The sequence below is a fragment of the Tachyglossus aculeatus genome, chromosome X1 (assembly GCF_015852505.1).
Source record: "Tachyglossus aculeatus isolate mTacAcu1 chromosome X1, mTacAcu1.pri, whole genome shotgun sequence".
NCBI classification, from domain to species: domain Eukaryota; kingdom Metazoa; phylum Chordata; class Mammalia; order Monotremata; family Tachyglossidae; genus Tachyglossus; species Tachyglossus aculeatus.
The window spans coordinates 105,308,848-105,331,057 of NC_052101.1; the positions used below are offsets into that span (position 1 = coordinate 105,308,848).

Below are 22,210 nucleotides of genomic sequence, written 5' to 3' on the forward strand. Positions count from 1 at the left end.
GTAGAAAAACATCTAGCTAGCAAAGTGAAGTATGGATTGGACTTGGGAGAGACTGGAGGTAAGGTCAGCAAGGAGGCTGGTGCAATAATCAAGATGGGATAGGATGAGTGCTTGGATTAACATGGTAGCAGTTTGGATGGAGAGGACAAGGCAGAGTTTAGCTATGTTGTGAAGGTTGAACTGACAGGATTTAGTAATAGATTGAATATGTGGGTTGAATGAGATGAGACAAGGATAATAATAATGATAATTATGGTACTTGTTAAGCACTTACTATGTACCAAGCACTGTTCTAAGCACTGAAGTAGATACAAGTTCATCACGTTGGACACAGTCCCTGTCACACATGGGACTCACACTCAATCCTCATTTTACAGATGAGGTAACAGACCCAGAGAAGTTAAGTGCCGTGTCCAAGGTCACACAGCAGACACATGGTGGAGCTGAAATTAGAAGCCAGGTCCTGACACCCAGGCCTGTGCTCTATTCATTCAATTGTATTTATTGAGTGCTTACTGTGTGCAGAGCACTGTACTAAGCGCTTGTACTATCCACCAAGCCATGATGCTTGTCTGAAAATGCCAACCAGTTCTTCCTCTGACTTAGACTGTGAGCCCCCTGTGGAACGGTGGTTGTTTCCAACCTGATTATCTCATATCTACCCTAGAGCTTAGTATGGTGCTTGACACACAGTAAGTGAATAACAAATACCAAATTATTCTTATCACTATCATTAATAAATTACATATAGGGGAAGCAACAGAGTATAAGGATATGTTTGCAAGTGTTATAGGGGTGAGGTGGGCATCAAAGTACTTAGGAGGTATGGACCTGTGACATTACCAGGGGTTTTCAGCCCTAAATCCAGTCCAAAGGAGGTCTCAGAGTCACTGTAGGAGTGTCCAGATCCCAGTCAGCCACCACTGGATCCCAGCAGTGGGTCCCAAAGCCCTCTGGTTTCCTTATTCCTAGAGAAGCAGCGTGGATCAGTGGAAAGAGCCCGGGCTTGGGAGTCTGAGGTTGTGGGTTCTAATCCCAGCTCCACCACTGATCAGCTGTGTGACAACTTCTCTGTGCCTCTGTTCCCTCATCTGTAAAAGGGGATTAAGACTGTGAGCCCCAGGTGGGACAACCTGATTACCTTGTATCCTCCCCAGTGCTTAGAACAGTGCTCAGCACATAGTAAGTGCTTAAACACCATCTTCATCATCATTATTCTACCACAGATTTGGGAGCATCCTACTCACTGCTCCTCAGGTCCCTGCACCCCTATAGCTTCCACCCCTTTGCAGCAGAAGCCCAGGCAATGGACTGACACATATACACTCTCACTCATTCCACCAATGGTCCAGTACCAGTCTGCTGGTCAAGGATGCCCACTCTGCCGATGCTTCTTCTTTCTGCTTCCAAGTGTCGCTACCTTCTGCTGCTTTTGAGTGCTGTTCTCCTGCTGCTTCTTATATGCCTCTGTGTATGTTTTCTGCATGTGCTTCCTTGTGTGCAAAGTAACCACCGACTGTGGCTCCATGTGACAGTCATTGTTTGTCCAGGCCCATTACTAGGTAGAAAAGGGAGAGAAAGCCTCACCTCCCTTCATGTTCCTCCCTGACAGGCCAGCAGTCACCTATCTCAGGTAGAGCCCATCAGTGACTTCAAGAGTCTCTTCCTTGTTGTTTGCGGGTTCACAAACAGTCAGTAATAAGGCAGCTTATTGTGGGCTCACCACAGTTATTTCTGCAGAAAACCATGTAGACAAATGATTTGCTCTATTACAAAAAGTATACTTTATCCAAACTATATGCAGTCATTATTACAGTCATAATACTTATGAGCTTTGAATTTAATAAAAGACAGATGGTACACTGGTGAGTGCAAAGAGTTATTTAAAACAAATATTGATATCCCTAAACCCTTGGTCACACTCAGTATTTGAAGATTTGTCATAGTAGTTTTCAGTAATAATCAGGTAACATGATAAATACTACCAACTATTTGTCTTAGTCTTCAGTGTCAAATTATATTATTAATTTTGAAATATATGCAGTCTTCAATTGAAATAGTTTGGCTTCTGGAAGTATTGACTAATCTTAAGTAGAATGCCTGAGCTGTAAAGGAAAATTATTTTGATTATTCATGAAGACTAATTTGAAGTCTAAGGCTAAATCCTCTCATGAACTTGGTAGGGTGTAAGCCAGATCTAAGTGTTTTAATTTCTGTGCAGACATTTTCTACTGAAAGCTGCCATTCACCAAAGAGTGCTTGAATATCAAGTCATCCTCTCAGTAAGGTAAATTTGATGCTTCCAAGAGAGAAGAGTTCAATTCTTGATAGTTCTTGTTGAAATCCTTTCCTTCTGATTGTATTTATAATGAATAGCTTGTTGTGTTCAGGTGAAATTTCAACTTTGACCTGAAGAAAATGAGGCAAACTTTCTTCTTAAAAGGAGTTAAATGATTTTTTTCCCTTTTAATTGTGGTCCTGAAACTGAGTAAAGGAAGGATTATTTCTTGGAGATGTGTTAATGCTATGGTGCACCTCCCAAACGTAAATCATTTACTCCCCACTCACTGAGTGGATTTCCATTCAGTAGGCTCAATTCTTCCCTTCCAGTTTTAGAGGAAACATGTATCTTTCTTGAACCCCATAAGGAAGGGAAGTCTCAGGACCACATTCCCTATTGTTCAACTCCAGTATTTATAGAAAAGTCTTGAAAGAGGTATAAGGAGACTAACAAGTCATACCAAATGGGTCTTCCCTTCATCCTCCCTGAAATTGAGCTTCTTATTATGAAGCTATGCTATCCACATGTTGAGCATATTTGAAATGATTTTAAAGCATGATACACTGTCTTCACAAATGATTCCCTTTAGTGTCTTCCAATTTTTCAAGTAATCTAGTGGGGCTTGGACATGGAAAGTTCATAATGATCGCCTTCCTAGTCTAGCTGCCTTGACTAACTTGTTTGGATTAAAATACAATCAGCTTCCATTTCAAAGATGTAATCTAAACACAGTCTTAGTTTGCATTTAACCAGCTTTACCAAAAGGCATGGTGGGGTCATTTGTTTCATGGTTTTTCTGTTTGGATTTAGATTGGTGTTCAGTGCCATTTGGTCCAACCATACTAAGGATGCATGAAAATTTACTGACATCTCAATAAAATTTAAAAGGGGACAATGGGGAAGGGAGCAAGAAAGAACCTTAACGTGCAAAAAACTGTGAAGTTCAGTACCATGAATTTAAAATAAATGATATGAATAAAATAATGACATTTGCTAAGCACTTATATGTGCTAAGCGATGAGGCAGATACAATATAATCAGATCAGAGATGTCCTTGTCCCACATGGGGCTCAAAGCCTAAAGGAAAAGGGAGAATTTTGCAAAGGACTATTTAAGAGGTTCTCGAGTCATTTGCACATGAAAAGGCATTTTGCAGTCTTGTCAATTCTGACTCCCTTCTGCTTACAGCCTTGGAGAAGCAGCGTGGCTCAGTAGAAAGAGCACAGGCTTGGGAGTCAGAAGTCATGGGTTCAAATCCTGGCTCTGCCAATTGTCAGCTATGTGATTTTGGGCAAGTCACTTAACTTCTCTGGGCCTCAGTTTCCTCATCTGTAAAATGGGGTTTAAGACTGTGAGCACCCCGTGGGACAACCTGATCACCTTGTATCCTCCCCAGTGCTTAGAACAGTGCTTTGCACATAGTAATCACTTAACAAATGCCATCATTATTATTCTTAATGAGCTACCAGAATTCCTCTTTTGGGTGCAGGGTTGCACTGAAAGAGGAATCCCCACCACACCAAACTTCCCTAGCAGTCTAAATATCTTTGAATCCACAGGAATACACTGGTGGGCAAGGAATATGTCTGTCAGTGTTGTGTCTCACTCTCCCAAGCACTTAGTACATTGTCCTGCCCACAGTAAGCACCCAAACAGATACATACCACTGCTTGACTGATGCAATATGAATACATAAATGATAAGGCAATGTATGAACATAGTGTGATACAGAAAATACATCGAGTTACACTGAGTTACAGCCCCTATGGATTTTCACATTATTTGAATTCTACATTTGAAAAGCCCCATTACCTATCAAAGGTGACCCAACTGTCTACCTAGGTTTTGCAGATTATAAAAAATCTCCTTGTTCTCCCTGAAGAGCAGCAGAATAGAGTTCTGAATTCAGGCATCATGTGTTTCAATTTATAAATGAAGTGCCAACTATCAGATATCCTGAGTAGATCAAAGAAGTTCCAAACCTTTAACTCAGGTGTTTCACTCCCCTGTTTAGCAGGCTGAAAGACTTCAATGGAAATCTTTGTGAAGAAAGTGTTTCATGCTTCCAAATAGCACCAATCAAGTTCAAAGAGATGTACAACATCTTAATAATAATAAAAAATTCACCTTTACCAGAGTTGAATACCTGCATTTGTCACTTATTCAGGGGCTAAATACTGCTTGTGGTGAACAGAAACACCCTGATTTTCTGATAATCAGCTCTACTCACAGGGTAGTGCCTGAAATCTAAATGCATCTTGGATGAGACTTCAAACTTTAGGAATCTGGAAGTCTTGGATAAGTCACTTTATGTAGCAAGAAACTGATATGAATGGTCATTCGCGGAGTATGTAAACCCACCAGCATACAGCGGACTGTGTGAGTTGAAAAAGGAGTGACCAACATAGCGCCACCCTCATCTCCAATCATTTATTGAGCACTTACTGTACAGATCACTGTACTGAGCACTTAGAAGAGTACAACAGAGTTGGTGGACATGTCCCCTGACTACAAGGAGCTTATAGTCTAGAGGGCGAGTCAGGCATTAAAATGAATAAATATATAACAATTATGCAAATAAGTGCTATAGGGATGAGGGTGGGGTGAATAAAAGGATCAAATCCAAGTGCAAGGGCAATGTGAAAGGGAGTGAGAGAATGGGGGAGGCTTCTCGGAGGAGATGTGATTTTAATAAGGCTTTGAATGAGAGGAGAGTGATCGTCTGTCAAATGTGAAAAGGGAGAACATTCCAGACCAGAAACAGGCTGCGGGCAAGGGGTCAGAAGCAAGATAGATAAGATTGAGGTAAAGTGAGTAGGGTGGCATTAGGGTACTGAAGTATGCAGGCTGGGTTGTAGTAGGAAATCAGAGAGGTAAGGTGGGAGCGGCCAAAGTGATCGAGTACTTTAAGGCCAATTGTAATGAGTTTGATACAGAGTTGGATGGGTAACCACTAGAAGGTCTTCAGGAGGAGGGAAACATGGACTGAACAGTTTTGTAGAAAACTAATCCAGGCAAAATAGTGAAATATGGACTTAAGGTGAGGAGAGACTGGAGGCAGGGAGGAGACTAAAGCAATAGTTAAGACTGGTTAGGATAAGTCTTGGATTAACGTAGTAGCAGTTTGGATGGAGAGGAAAGGGTAGGTTTTAGCGATGTTGTAAAGGTTGATCACCCTCTCAGGGTTGCACCTGGAGAGTTTCCAATACTCTACCAGCCTTGACAACTGGAGGGAGAGTCAAGCAGAGTCATATCCATTCCATTCCTAGCTTGGGCAGTGACTAGCAAGTGGAAAGCAATCTGCTACAATTCAAAACTCACCTGCGCTGGGCAGCAGCGGCACAGGAGAGAATCGAGGGCAGAGACTCAAGTTTACTGCATGGAAAGAGGCAACAGTAAACCACTTCCATATTTTTAACCAAGAAAACTCTATGGCTACACTACCAGAATGATTGCAGATGGAGGCGGGGCATTCTGGGAGAGATGTGTCCATTGCATTGCTATGGGTAGGAGGCTACTCAACAGCATAAGACAAGAAGGTGGAACCAACAGGGTTTGGTGACAGATCGAATATGGGGGCTGAATGAGAAAGATGAGGATAATGCTGAGATTATGGGCTTGAGAGATGGAGAGAATGGTGATGCTGTCTACAGTGAGGGGAGGTAATAGAAAGAGCACTGGCCTGGCAGCAGAGGCCCTGGGCTCTAATCCCAGCTCTGTCACTTGCCTGCTGTGTGACCTTGAGCAAGTCACTTAGTCTCTCTGACCTGAATGATTTGCATCCACTGCAGCAAAACTGTTTTGTTGTCTGTCTCCCCCTTCGAGACTGTGAGCCCATTGTTGGGTAGGGACTGTCTCCATATGTTGCCGACTTGTACTTACCAAGCGCTTAGTACAGAGCTCTGCACACAGTAAGCTCTCAATAAATACGATTGAATGAACGAAAGAATGAATGCGGCACTTAGAACAGTGCTTGACATATAGTAAGCATTTAACTTGTCCAAGGTCACACAACAGGCAGGTGGTGAAACCAGGATCAGAGCCCTGGTCCTCTCACTTCCAGGCCAGTACTCTTTCCAGTAGGCTATGCAAATGAGGAAAAGGAAGCACAAAGAGATTAAGTGACTTGCCCAAGTTCACTGGCAGAGCTAGGACTAGAAACTAATAGTTCCATAAAACCTGATGCCTAAAATATACTTAGTCTAGAACAGATGCAGCCTTCCTTTTACATGGTAAAATGAGAATGCTCTCTATATACAAATTATCTAGAATTCAACATAAGCATGCCCACTGGTCTGAATCACTTTGAATCTCAAGTGTGCTCATGAGTCTTCTTGCTCTTATCACAGAGATTGTATATGCTGCCAGTTGGATCATTTATAGATACCAGAGTCAACATGGGAACAGAACAGTTCCTTGAGGCTGATTGGGAGGGGAAGCCGTAATTTTCCTATTCCATGACTACCTTTCTTTTTTCCCCACTGGTACAATTTCTCTTCCCCGTGTTGTGATCTGCGCTGATGTCTTTGGGCTAGTTAGCAATTTTAAAAATTCCACATCTACATATTTTCCTGCCAAATACAAGTTATTTACATTATGCAAATACTGTTCGACTGCGGGCCGCATGTGGGACTTGGTCTGTCCAATCTGGCTATCTTCTATCTAACTTAGTTTGGAAAACAGGGTAAACACTAAACACCTTAATTAATCAATTTCCATATTTGCCAAGTGGCCCCAGAGAGGCAACGGCTCTGTGCCTTCCCTCAGGTTTACAGCTGAATTTACGAATACTTAATTGAAGCAGCCCAACTGTCTACACAGGTGCCAACATCTGTCAGTGAATCACTACTTACCATCCTAGGTGGACTGTGGGATAAAGTATAGGAGATTAGATGTGGAATCAACCAGGAAGCCATGTGAGTAGAAACTGCCAAGATGGGGTCTCCTGTGAGCCCACCCTGCCAGGGACTTAAAGACAGGATAGAAGAAGCTCACTTACGCTACTGAAGGCTGAGCTGAGGCCGTTGTTAGGTAGGGACCGTCTCTATATGTTGCCAACTTGTACTTCCCAAAGCACTTAGTACAGTGCTCTGCACACAGTAAGTGCTCAATAAATACGATTGAATGAATGGTTATGTTGCCAGTTTGTACTTCCCGAGCACTTAGTACAGTGTTCTGCACATAATAAGCACTCAACAAATACGTTGCGAATGCTACGCATTCGTGTAGTAGCAGAGCATGGCCTAGTGGATAGCCTAGTGGAGAAGCAACATGGCCAAATGGATAGAGCACAGGCCTTGGAGTCAGAAGGTCATAGGTTCTAATCCCAGATCTTCATGAGTTCTAATCCCAGCTGCACCACTTGTCTGCTTTGTGACCATGGTCAACTCACTTAACTTCTCTGTGCCTCAATTACCTCATCTGTAAAATGGAGATTGAAATGGTGAGCCCCAGGTAAGACAGGGACTGTGCCCAACCCAATTTGCCTGTAACAATAATAATAATAATAATATTTGTTAAGCGCATACTATGTGCCAAGCACTGTTCTAAGCACTGGAGTAGATACAAGGTAATCAGGTTGTACCACACAAGGCTCACAATCTTAATCCCCATTTTACAGATGAGGTAACTGAGGCACAGAGAAGTTAAGTGAGTTATCCAAAGTCACATAGCTGACAAGTGGCAGAGTTGGAATTAGAACCCATGACCTCTGACTCCCAAGCCTGTGCTTTTTCCACCAAGCCATGCTGCTTCTGTATTGGACCCCAAAGCTTAGTACAGAGCCTGGCACATAGTAAGAGTTTAACAAATACCATAATAATAGTATCAGTAATAGTATTTATTAAGTGTTTTGCTCTGTGCAGAGCACTGTACTAAGTGCTGGGAAAGTATACAGGGTTGGGAATTAGACATTCTCTGGTCCTCAAGGGGCTTACAATCTAAGAATATACAGAGGGAGAAGAGACTGGAGCAGAAACATGAGGAACAATAAAACAATACAGTGTTGGGGAAGGAAAGGGATAATATAAATACCCTGATCTAGGGAATGGGAAGGAAAGAGACCATTTCTATGGGCACCTGCTCCACTCCAAGTCAACAGTAAGATTGTGTGTTAAGGGATGGGGATACTTTTGAAACAATACCAAAATGAACCCGGTAGTGCCAACTGAAAATTGGCTAGAAATCCTGCTGCAAAAAGGAGAAGACATGCCCACTTATTAGCTGATCTGCACCCTTGCCATAGCAACCAGGCATGCACTGTGGCAAAGGTGAAAATTTTTACATAGCAAGGAACTGATTTGAATGGTCATATCAAGTATATGTAACTCACAAACACAGTGAATGGTGTAGGTGGAGAAGAAAGTTACCAACATCACTCTACCCTCTGGACAGCATTCATGTGAACCACAGAGAATAAAGTGTGAATCTGAGATGCCTTTTTTCCCCTCCCAGCTCTGGCACTTGGGTCTTCTTGTTTTTCACCCCTGAGGTTTGTGCACAGGTGTGTCTGTGTGCTGGGATCATCTCTCAGGGCACTCTGCTGAGAGAACAGGGTCGCTGAGGACCCAAGCACTGAATTCTACTCTAATCACATAGCAGGTGCCTCTTGCTGCCATAACAGCTTAGACAGGGAACAAGGTAGGTAACATTGGGTCCTGGCTAACACTAAAACATACGAAAAAGGATAAATATACCAAGTCAAAAGAAAAAGAATCAGTAGGGTGCTGTGGCCAGAAGAGAAGAATTTCAGTCTCCCTGTGACTTGGATATGTCCATTATAGTGTACTCTCCCAAGTGCTTAGTACAGTGCTTTGCACACGGTAAGCACTCAATAAATACAATTGACCGACTGACCTAGAGGCCTAGGCATACCTGTAGTTGCAGCAACAGCTACCATAGCCACTAGTCTTCCCAGGGTTTTGTGGCAGCCTCACACTGCGGCTGTTTCTCTTGTACCTGACTGGGTGGTGGAAGGCAGAATGAGATGGAGTCTTCAATGGCACGGAGGAGGGCCACTGCCAATTCCTGGAGAGGCAGAGTCCAGGAGTGGGGAGAGGAATCTGAGCAGGCACAGCAGCAACTTGTTTCCCCATGGCCTGGCAAGCACAGAACATGTAGGGATCAGGGTCCCTGGGTGATGGGGAGGAAAGGTAGTAGTGTTTCCTGTTCTTTTGTTCCGCTGAGGGGGATGGGAAGGACTGAACATATAGCGAGGTGAGGCTGTAGTTTCTAATTGCTTTGTTCTGCCATGATGGATACAGAAATATTTGAATATTAGCTGACCTTGCTGCTCTCTGCAACACGACCATCATTAGGGCTCTTGCTTGTGGGAGTTCCTGCCCTTCCTTCTACAACTGGTTTCTCCTTCCAGGGGCTGGACCTGCTGCTCTTCTCTCCCTGAGCTGTCCTAATGGCCAGGCTCTCTGGCACCAGCCTTCCTGGCTCCCTCCTCTTACTTCCACCTTCCCTTTCCTCTTGTCCATACTCCTACCATGCTCCAGCTCAATCCACCGCATCGATTGCTGCATGGGAGTTGTCCTTGAACTAATCAAAGCACTTGAAGGTAACCCAGATACTACATTATATAGGCACATATATACATTGCATATATATTTTTTGACTGTTGTCAAGGGGCTGAATACAATTTCTAATTAAGCTTTGTAAATATACAATGTAGATCACTTTCTAAATGTGTAACTTGAGCGATAATTTACCTATACAGTGAGATAAGACTTCCATTACACTACAAGACCAATTACCTAGTTCTTCATTAAATGAAGTTAAGAGCCCAGATTCCATATCTAAAGACTATCTGAAGAGAATATTGCTGGCACAGCACTTTCATTTCTGATAAACCTTCAGGGTAAATTTTCATTACTTAGCAATTGTATGCATTTCCTTGTAAATATTCCTCAGGTTGTGGTGGTATGATCCTTAGGTGCTGAGAAAGCATTTGATAAGATAAAATGGCTGTTTTCCAACTTCAATTTCAGTCTTGCTATGTATAAAGGATCAGAACATTTTATGTCCATTTATCTGAGGCTTTAAAGGCCTTTGGTGCCATCTCTTCCTATTTCCCACTAGACCAATGTGTCAGATAAGAGTATATACTGTCTCCTCTGTTGCCCTTCACAAGGAAAGTTTTTAATAGTCACAGTTCAGGTTGCTCAGAGGAATGGTGAATTATGCATTTAGAAATCTGAAAACAGAATTTCATTATTTGCAGGTAATATGCAGAATTTGATGCCAGACCATAGTAAAGATATCTCCTGCATTTAGTAGATAAAATTGAATGCATTAAAAAAACAGGAAAAAAATAAAATAAAATCATGAAACCAAATTAATCAGGGGACCTAACTGGCAGCTTAATTTTGGGAATATTTTTGCTAAAGAACTTAAGAAAAAGATAAATATGGACTCCCATTTTCACTATTAAAATCGCCATTATATTGTATATGTAGATCATTCATTGACATTCATTTCAATTGAGGATGTAGCTTTCTTGTTAAGAATCAAAAATAAGACTACAAAGCAATCATTGACCAATCACAATAGTTGAAAAGTCAGAAAGCAAATTGATTCAATCCTTAAATTTGTTAAAGCATTCTGGACAGAGCTATCCTCCAATCGATGATGATGATGATGATGATGATGGGAGCTTCTGTCATAAACAAAAAAGGAGCCTTAACTAGTGGCAAAGACTTCAGGGCCAAGAAACTGTGCCAAAGAATTGCTTATAGTCCTAGCGATTTTTGCAGCAAAACCTGATCCCTGCCAGTCATGTTCCCACCTAGGCAATGGGTGCAAGAGAAGGGCAGGGAAAACTTCACTAGCTTGATAATAATGATACTAGTGATATTTAATAAGCACTTACCATATATCAAGCACTGGGGCAGATAGAGGATAAACAGGTCCTACATGGGGCTCACAGTTTAAGTAGGAGGGAGAATATGTATTGAATCCCCATTTTGCAGATGGAAGGAACTGAGGCACAGAAAAGTTAACTTGCTCAAAGTCACACAGCAATTAAGTGGCAGAGCCAACATTAGAACTCATGTCCTCCAATTCCCAGGCCCTTGCTCTTTCCACTAGGCCTTGCTGCTTCACTTGCTTGTTTTATATTTTTCTTCTAGTACATTGCACTACTACTTCAAATGTAAATGGGTCTTGATCCAATGGAGTCACTCCATACTACCATTTCCCATTCTCAGATGCTTAAGGTAGAACTTGGCCCCTCATCCTCTTCCCCTTATTCATTTGGTGGGGGGAAAAAAGCCAATCCAATTGTTGGGTTAAACCTTGCTTTGTTTTATTATTGGCTTAACATTAGTTGTTTCCTTTAGAAACTAGCCAGTAGTAACTAACTTTCTTACTGAATTCTTTATTTGGCATAATAGGTCTGGAGTACACTAGTACCCAGAGCATAGGGACTATCTCAGCCCCACACACTTCACTCCCAAAATAGCAACCCACTTACCGTACCTCAATATCATGCATCAAGTCACCAACCCCTTGTCTATGTCCACTCCATCCCCCTTCAATGACATCTGACAGACCACCATCCTCCTCACCTTCAAAACTCTCCTAAAAATCACATTTTAGACTGTGAGCCCACTGTTGGGTAGGGACTGTCTCTATATGTTGCCAATTTGTACTTCCCAAGCACTTAGTACAGTGCTCTGCACATAGTAAGCGCTCAATAAATACGATTGATGATGATGATGATTCCCTTCAACAGACCTTCCCCAACTAAGCCCTCATTTTCCCTCCCCTCTGAGTCACATATATACTTAGATCTGTACCCTGAAAGCACTTGATATTCACTCTATCCTCAGCCCCACAGCACAAACACATATCTGTATATCTGTAATTCATTTTAATGTCTGTAGTCTCCTCTAGGTTGTAAGCTCCTTGCGGGCAGGGAATGTGTCCATTTATTCATTCAATCATATTTATTGAGCACTTACTGTGTCAGAGCACTGTACTAAGCGCTTGGAAACTACAATTCAGCAATAGAGACAATCCCTGCCCACATGGGGGCTTACAGTCTAGAAGGGGGAAGACAGACATCAAAACAAGTAAACAGGCATCAATATAAATAAAATTATAGATATGTACACATCAAAACAAGCATACAGGCATCAATATAAGTAAACAGAATTATACATATATATATATAACGACATAAGTGCTGTGGGGTGGGGAGTGGGGGTAAAAACAAAGGGAGTGAGTTGAGGTGATGCGGATGGGGGGGAGCTTAGTCTGGGAAGGCCTCTTGGAGAAGGTGAGCCTTCAGTAGGGCTTTGAAGGTGGGGGGCGGGAGGGTGATCTTTTGGCAGATTTGAGGAAAGAGGGCATTCCAGGCCAAAGGTAGGACGTGGGCCAGGGGATGACAGCGGGACAGGTGAGATTGAGGCATGGTGAAAAGGTTAGTGCCAGAAGAGCGGAGTGAGCAGGCTGGGCATGTGCCAAGCACTTAACGAAGCACTGGGAACTAGACCTAGCTGAGCACCTATCTCACAGCAGGGGTAAGCTGCTTGAATCATGGCTCTGAGATGGCTGAGGTGGTCCTAGTGCCTGAATTCCCCCCAAAAGCACCCCGTGGCATGAGTGGTCTGATGTTGCTCCTTTCCAGAGAAGACTGGGATGCCAAAGCGGGAGCACTGGGTTTAGGCCAGAAACCACTTGTCTGGTCACTGGCCCACTAGGCTGTCCCTCCGGGGGGGGGGGGAAGACCCCAGCCAGAGGAGGCCCCCCCGGATGTGGGGAGACCCTGAGAATGCAGCAGAAGCATCTCCGCATGCTGGTTCAGAAGATGAGGCTGTACAGAGGCTATTCCGCTGGATTCCCGGGGGCCAGTGGCTCAGTCGCCTCAGTCACTCGGTCAGCTTCCTCACCTTCTGCGCCACCTCTATGGGCTTCTACTGCTGGTAAATCGAGAGCAACTTTTGAGGCTGGGTAGGACCCACACTCTCCCAAGGCTCTGGATTTTGGGACCTGCTCAGGCAAAGACAGGCTCTCTGGGAGGCATTTAAATGATGATCTCTTTTCTTGGCTTTATTCTAGAAGCCAATGTGTCCTATTGGGTTAAAATCTAGGAAGATACACTCAATCCAACTGTCTTCCCCAAGTTTCCCAAAGATAGTCTCATGTCCGAGGAGTTTCAAGGAGTCTGGCCTCCCGCAGCATGCCATCCTGGTAAAGCCTTAGGTTCTATGGCCTCAGCCCCAATAAGGTGTCTCATCGCAGGTCTTCGATATTTTTTTCTTTGTTCCGCGGCCCCCTGTTGTATTTATTGAGCACTTGGGTGCAGACCACTGCACTAAGTGCTCGGGAGGGTACAACTGATCAATCCCTAGTTTAGAGCTGTCCACAGGAATGCACTCAATAAATGATTTTGACAAGGATGTTGTGAGCTGTTGAAAAATGAAACACTACAGCATTTATAACTCACTACTCGTTGACTGTTACTAAACTCATGTTTGCCATGATTTTGAGTCAGGGTTTTAACTGTTCAAAGCAAAACAAGTAGATCACCATCCCCTACATCAGGTAGGAGACATTTATCTATAATTCTTTCACCCCAGCTGAAAGTATCATTTCCACACCTCAAGGGAGTGTTGTAGCTTGGGGATTTCTATACACAGCCAAAGTTGGTATTGTAGATCTTTATATATCTCTGTTTTCATGTCTTAGATTCACCTCTGTTTTGGCCTTCCCATAGACAGTGACAGGGTCTGGAACATCCAAGGGAAGTGGATAATTGAAGTTATCTCATTGATTTGCACCACAATGACTCTGTCTGGACAAGCTTCAGTTAAATATAAAATAAAGTATAAGTATTCAGCTTCCTTTTTAAAGCCTCACAGCACTGATATAAGCGATTGTCATCTAAGTCAAGTCATTTTTGAGGATTGGCACTTCAAGTAATTGAAAGCGTCGATCTTGAATACAAAAAGCCATGGAGACAAAATGTCAAAAAGTGGCCTTAAGCCATTTCTCTTAACTTTTGACAATAGGTATTGCCAGCTTTTGATATTCGATTACTGACACTGCTAGCTTTCAGACTGTGCAAACTCTCAGTCAGTAGACATTTAATTTGTGAATATGTATCTTTCTGCACTCTTAATAATAATGATGGTATTTGTTAAGTGCTTACTATGTGCTAAGCACTGTGCTAAACACTGGGGTAGATACAAGGTTTTCAGGTTGTCTCACGTGGGGCTCACAGTTTAATCCCCATTTTACAGATAACAGACACAGAGAAGTTAAGTGACTTGCCCAAAGTCACGCAGCTGACAAATAGTGGAGCTGGGATTAGAACCCATGACCTCTGACTTCCAAGCCAGTGCTCTTACCACTGAGCCACACTGCTTCTCTGAGGTAGCTACACTTCTGACTTATGGTACCTTGGCTATTTCAATTCATATGTTTCTTTTTTCCTCATGCGTAAAATAAAATTATTTGTCCTCTGCTTCCTAATAGACAAGGGGTAAGGGCTCTGAAATCCATAACTGGTTGACCCTTTTAAAGAGCACTAATGCATGCAAATACACAAGAAATACTAAATTGGAACTTTTAGTACATAGGATGGAAACATCCTTGATGACTAGAGAGGGAGTAAAAGCTACCCCTATATCTATTAACTTTGAACCTAGAATTCTTTCATGATCACTTGCATTTTGCATTGTATTCTGCCTAAATGATTCATTAGTAGATATTAGATTAAAATTATTTTCATCCTCACCCAAAACCTCCAAAAAAAATGAGAACTGACAAAGCAAATGGTAAACATACCAGGAGTGATATGTAACAGTGAAAATTTGGGATATATATTGTGAATCTGCAAGTCCAAGAAAATATGCAGCCCTATTTATTGACTTTTTAGTGAGGAAGAGACTCCCTGGGATCTGAGGACACCAAGATGGACACTTAGAGACTCCCAGATACACCAGGCTACTCAGCTAACCCAACACCTCCCACCTGACAGGTCAGATAAGAACTAGTCACTCAGGTTTTGGGATGGGGCCAAAGTAGTACCCTGACATAGTCCATCAAATCAACCAATCAATGGAATTTATTGACTACTTATTGTGTTTTCCAGAGCACTGTACTAGACTTGGAAGAATACAATACATTCAGGAAGATAGATAAGAGTCCTACCCATAAGGAGCTTACAGTCTAAATGTTCTTAAACATTTCATCTGGGCCTACCCTCAGAGTGGAAAGCAATTCAGATTGATGTCCACTTTAATTTTAAGTGAAAACCTGAGGAAAAAAGGGTGTGAGGTACTCCAGCCACATAGTAATTAAGAAGAGAGGCTATATTGAGTATGAAGGTTATTTCTGCCTGTGAAAAGACAATTCCACCTGTGAACCTTAAGATGAAGAAGGTTGTCAGGAATCCGGAGGTAGGTCAAAGGGTGTATTTCATTACTGTACATCACAGCAAGGGTCAGAGAAGGGGCGAGCAAGATGGGTGACCACCCCAGCCAGACATTGCATCCAGTGCTGAGCCTTCCCTTGACACCGGATCTCCCTCACTGCTATTTCACATATTTCTTCCTGGGCTGAGGTTTCTCCCCAGATTCCTGCATCTCCCAATTCTCAGTCTGCTCACTCTCAAAGTTGCTATTTAAGGCCCTTAATAACAAAGGAGCAGGTAGAATTTTGGAAATTATTAGGTTTCAAGAAGCCTCCTAAAGAAGGAGCCAGTGAGGGCAAATTGATAAAATCATTATGATTAGCAAATGAGCACAATTAAACTTGACATGAGTAGTGTGTGCAACTGGAGACCATCAAACAGATATTCATTTCTAATCCTTCTCAAAGTAATAAACACTAGAATTGCTGTTTGTCAAGAATGATAATCAAAAGAAATAATTTCAGCTTCACACATCACTAATGAGAGCGTAGTCACTATGGGAATAGAACTGTCCACACCTTCTGAAGAGGAATCAAGTGAGATGAAAAAAAGCCTCTTTAGTTTGTTACATAAATGTTCATGTCAGGAACAGACATGTTAACGTTTTTCATTAAAATCCAGTTTCAATATTATTCCCAAGTTTGCCATTAAGACAAATAAGCTGTTTACAACCAGGTTCTGATGCATGAACTTTTTCATTCTATGCATGTCACACATTCCATGTTGCATTTCATGTAAATGACTGTCTCATTTCATGCTTTTCAATGCCCATTCTCTACAAACAAGCTCTTAATCCACTGAGCCAGCTGCCCTTCCTTCACTCTTCTATAATATTCTCCAATTCAGTGGATCTAAATCATTAACGGTCAAAAGCCTCAAGCTGATGTCAATAGGGATGAAACTTGGATTTAGAGGTAACCAAGAATGATCCTAGGGGACAGTCCCAATTCTCTGCTCAAATATCTCCTATTCATTCATTCATTCATTCAATCATATTTATTGAGCGCTTACTGTGCGCAGAGCACCTACAAGTAATGTTCTTGGCACAGAATACGGAGACAATTCTGTGAAGTGATTGAAGCACTGGGATTTGGACTGGAAAACTCTCTATCAACTGCATTTACCATCTTTCCATTGCTCCTTCCCTTCTGTAACTGTTGTTCCCAACTCCTCTATTTAAAAAAAAAAGTTCAATAATTTCTTTATAGACCATCTTGACATCTCCAGAGACAAGTGCTAAGACAATACAAAGTTAATTAAAACCTAATACCCTAATGAATGTTTCCAACGGTCAAAACATAGGACCAAGACAGAATTATTAGGCTTTATACCTCAACACTGTTTGTTGTGATATATCACACATACTTAGTTTTGTCAGCTCTAAAATGAGGTTAGTTTTCAGGTATAGAAATATCATTTAAGGATTAGGCTTAAAGCTTAAAAAGAACAAAAAAAACCTTAGTGCCTATCCTACTGAGAGCTCACCTCTTCCAGGATGCCTTCCCAGCCTGAGCCCCCTTTTTCCTCTCCTCCACCCCATCCCTCCCACCCTACCTCCTTCCCCTCCCCACAGCACCTGTATGTTTGTACAGATTTATTACTCTATTTTACTTGTACATATTTATTATTCTATTTATTTTGTTAATGATGTGCATCTAGCTTTATTTCTATTTATTATGATGACTTGACACCTGTCTAATGGGGGCCCCCCCATGCACCATGGAAAGGTTGCAGATATTGTTTGAATGCACGCGGTTCTGTTGCCATATCTGGTATGGGCCTTAGACCCTGCAGCCCACTGGCTGGGTCCAGGAACCAAACCAAATAAGGAGGTAGACTCCGCCCAGCTCTGCACCAAATCTGTACCAAATCTGCACCAATCCAGTCCCCACTGTTTTCAAATCTACTAATCACTGTGATCAGCAACAGCAGTATATAAGCCCATTGTATCGGGCACTCGGGGCCTTTTCCCTTAAGGAAATGAGCCCGCCGGGTGCGTTACCCCCTATTCGGTCTTCGGCCTTCCCAATAAAACTTTATTAAAACTTTCGGCAGTCACACGCTAACTAATTCTTTAGTCGCCCGGAGACTTGGTGGCCATGCGGAACAACTGCCGCCATCATGTCCACATGTTTTGTTTTGTTGTCTGTCTCCCCCTTCTAGACTGTGAGCCCGTTGTTGGGTAGGGACCGTCTCTATAATGTTGCCAACTTGTACTTCCCAAGCGCATGGTACAGTGCTCTGCACATAATAAGTGCTCAATAAATACGACTGAATGAATGAATGAATAACATTTTCCCAATACACATATGAAAATTAGGGCTACGAGTGGCTATTCAAAAGGTTGGTTCTCACTAACCTGAAAACAAAATTCAGAATATACATGCTTATGTTGTTACATTCTTGCTATAGATTATTCAAAATGGGGAGTTTTCCCTGTTCTTTAGCTCTGAAGACTTGGAATACATTTGAAATATTACAACAAAGCAGAAGTTACTAGTGTCCTCTGTTGGTGAAACTGAAGACTACAAGAAAATAGTCATTACTGTATTTATTTTAATGAGTACCATTTTGGAGAGCCACTGAAGCATCATAAAAAGATAGGATCATTTATTATGGGATCATACTTTTGCATTTCTTCTAATTTTGTTTTTAAAGCTTTTCTAAAAAAAAATGGTAGCTTCTACCAAGAGCATGCCACACCTGACTTCACAATAGTGATAGTTATGTGGCTATTTCATGACATTACCCACGACCATTCAGGCATACAATCTTCAAATTTAAACAAACAAAAAAAAAAACTGAGTGCACTCTTCCCTCACCACTCCCTACTACTTTAAACCTTAATATTTTCCAGCAGGACAAAAAACTGGTGCATTCCTTATGGATACAAAAATCACTCACTGATCTCAATTGTTACATTATGGGATTTTTATAAAGTTGAGTTGTCAGCTATTCTGTAGGAAAACTGTAATGACTTTTAGTGCTGTTTCACCACAATCTGATCATGTTCTCTCTAGATAACGTAGAAGATAATGTCTGGGACTACTGCATCAAGCTGGTCTAATATGTTTATCTCTGTTCTTTATAAGAACACATGCCTTTAGATATAGCATCAGACATGTACACTAGCAGTGATGAGAACTAAATGTATTACATTGTCTAAGTGTTTAGATAAATTCAATAGGGAAAGATGCAGTCTGCAGCACATCAGTACTTCAACATTGGAAAACCTGATTGCTAGTGGCACTGTAGATAGAACCTATTGATCTGTAACAAGCAACAGACCCTGCTGATCTGACACATTTTAAAGTAAATATTTTAAAACATATTTGAGAAAAAATATTACTTAACCACATACTCTTGGAAATCTGGGCAAGCTTGTCATTAGCCTTGTCTCTGAGAAACTATAGATTTCATTTCCCTAAAGGCAAACTAGTAACGTGAAATGAATTATTTCATTCTGTTCCTAGAAGGGGTGGGGGAAAATAACTAAACATGCTTATTAAGATATAGCATGTTTGAACATTTTCTTAAATCTTTTTTTTCTCTGATTCCGGACTCTATCATTTTATCTCCCATATGCTTAAAGGAGAACTGAATTTATCATTTGTGATCTAAGCAGTCATAATTTTGCCACAGATAAATTTAAGTTATAGAAGAAAGTAATTCCATTAAAGAGGTCTTTTTTAATGGAATTTATTAAGTGCTTACTATGTGCAAAGCACTGTTCTAAGCGCTGGGGAGGTTACAAGGTGATCAGGTTGTCCCACAGGGGGCTCACAGTCTCAATCCCCATTTTACAGATGAGGTAACAGGCACAGAGAAGTTAAGTGACTTGTCCAAAGTCACACAGCTGACAAGTGGTGGAGCGTCACCATTTATGTCTCACATTGTCCGGGGACGGGTTTGTTCAGTAATCAGCGAGAGCGAGAGAGCGAGAGAGGTCAGGGACGGAAAGCCTGAGTTTCATATAAAATTTATTCCGCGAGGCGAATTGAATTATGTAATTGTTTAGGCGCAATGGATTGAACTTCCCTTTAGGGAGGAATGTAATCAATTAGCAATATTAGAGCTTCCCTAATGGGAGGAAGGCACTCATACATTAGTTGCACGGTGGGTGCTCTCACCAGGTGCTCGCCCTCCACGGGAGGAGTCCGCTTGAGTTCCCCGCCACGTGTTTTCCCACCCGAGAAGAATTCACTTCTATGCGTTGCCCGTGTGCGTGGTGAGGCGGCTAGCTCTCACCACATGGGAGGAACCCACTTCTGTTCCCCATCCGCAGTGGGGCACCTGGCCCCCACCCACAGACATTCAGCGAGACACTCACCCGTCCCGCGGCCCTTCCCTCAGTATGTTGGTTCTGGTTGCAGGGCGGCCGTCTGGCGTTTTGGGCAGAGAGAGAGAGGCACGTGGGCTGCCGCGGCTGCGGTTGCTCCTACTGCTGCTGCCCGTCTCATTCTCACGGCAGTCATTCTGCCAACTCAAATGTGTCCTTGCCTTATATCTTCTTTCACTGTTACAAAAACACATGTCAAGGCCATATCATTTTAACTCTGTAAAGCACACTGCATCCATCACTGACCACAAAGTTTTATCAGAAGATCTACCCAAGGCATTCTTAGTCTTCTGCCGAGATGTTTCCACTTCTGTTTATAGAAGGGTCAACGATTGCCCCACCTGTGAGTTACATGGGGTTCAATGAAGGATGATCATAATTGTGAACTATGACATATTTATCCGACAAAGTCCTCGAAGATGAGTGGGTAAGCTGCCACAGTAATGCCACCACCTCATTCATTTTCTAAGAGGTTTAAATTACTTTAACCGCCAGCCCAGTAACAAGGGGGCAGAGCCAGAGGATGGTGTTGGGGGGGAACATTCTGGAGAGCCTAGTTCCTAACCCCTCCCACTGTGGCCTCTGCCCTCCTCCATTGACAGCACCCCTCCAGGAGCTCCCTTTTGCTTCCTCTGTCCCCCCGAAGGGGTGGAAGATGCCTGACTGGGGCTATGGAAAGCAACGTCCTGAGAAGCCAGGACAGAGTTGCTTGGGTTTTTCTTCCCCTTCTCCCTCCTGAGGAGCCAGGATGCAGCACTGTTTGGCTTGTGAGTTCAGCAGGTGGCACAGCCCTCTTCCCTTCCCCCACCAGGACTTAGTGTTGTGAGGCCAGGAGGAAATCAGTGTGACAGGGCAAATCCATCAATGAGTGGTATTCATTGAGCAGTTACTGTGTGCAGAGTAATAATAATGATAATAATGGCATTTATTAAGCGCTTACTATATGCAAAGCACTGTTCTAAGTGCCAGGGAGGTTACAAGGTGATCAGGTTGTCCCATGGGGGCTCGCAGTCTTTATCCCCATTTTACAGATGAGGGAACTGAGGCCCAGAGAAGTTAAGTGACTTGCCCAAAGTCACACAGCTGACAAGTGGCAGAGCCAGGATTTGAAACCATGACTTCTGATGCCAAAGCCCGGGCTCTTTCCACTGAGCCACGCTGCTTCTCTAACTGTACTAAGCAACTGGGAGAGTACAATACAAAAGAGTTAGTAGACACACAATCTGCCCACAGTGAGTGCATAGTCTAGAGGATGGGGAAAAATATTGATTTTGATTTTTCATATAATCTGTGCCACTATGATTTTACTGCATCAGAAGATTGGATGATCCTCCATTCAGATCCTGTCTGCAGGAACCAGTCAGAGGATGTGTCAAATTAACCCCTTCAACTGGGTGGAGGACGATCACACACGGGTAACCAGGGATTCATTCAAATGTATTTACTGAGCGCTTCCTGTATGCAAAGCACCGAACTAAACACTTGTGAGAGTACATTATAAAAACAGACACACTTCTGCCCACAACGAGGTCACAGTCTAGAGGGGGAGACAGACATTAATGTATGAGAAGCAGCATGGCTCAGTGGAAAGAGCACGGGCTTGGGAGTCAGAGGTCATGGGTTCTAATCCTGACTCCACCTGTTGTCAGCTGTATGACTTTGGGCAAGTCACTTAACTTCTCTGGGTCTCAGCTACCTCATCTGTAAAATGGGGATTAAGACTCTGAGCCCCCCGTGGGACAACCTGATTACCTTGTATTTCCCCCAGTACTTAGAACAGTGCTTGGCACATAGTAAGCACTTAATAAATGCCATCAATTAATATGCAAATAGACAAATAAATTGCAGATATATACAGGTATATACATATATACTGTGGGGATGGGAGGGAGGATAAATGATGGAGCAAGTAAGAGTGGCACAGAAGGGAGTGAGGCCAGGGAGAGCAATTATCTGTAGAGAAGCAGCATGGCTCAGTGGAAAGAGCCCGGGCTTGGGAGTCAGAGGTCTTGGGTTCTAATCCCGGCTCCAGCGCTTGTCAGCTGTGTGACCTTGGGCAAGTCACTTAACTTCTCTGGGACTCAGTTCCCTGATCTGGAAAATGGGGATTAACTGTGAGCCCCACGTGGGACAACCTGATCCCCTTGTATCTTCCCCAGTGCTT

The 22,210-nt window shown here is 42.7% G+C and overlaps 1 non-coding gene across 1 annotated transcript; it reads left to right on the plus strand.

Moving 5' to 3' along the window:
* The first annotated feature begins 5,454 nt into the window (after positions 1 to 5,454).
* Positions 5,455 to 5,592, plus strand: LOC119920466. Its single transcript, XR_005448209.1, has one exon. It is a non-coding gene; the product is annotated as a small nucleolar RNA SNORA7 (small nucleolar RNA).
* Positions 5,593 to 22,210: the final 16,618 nt, after the last annotated feature.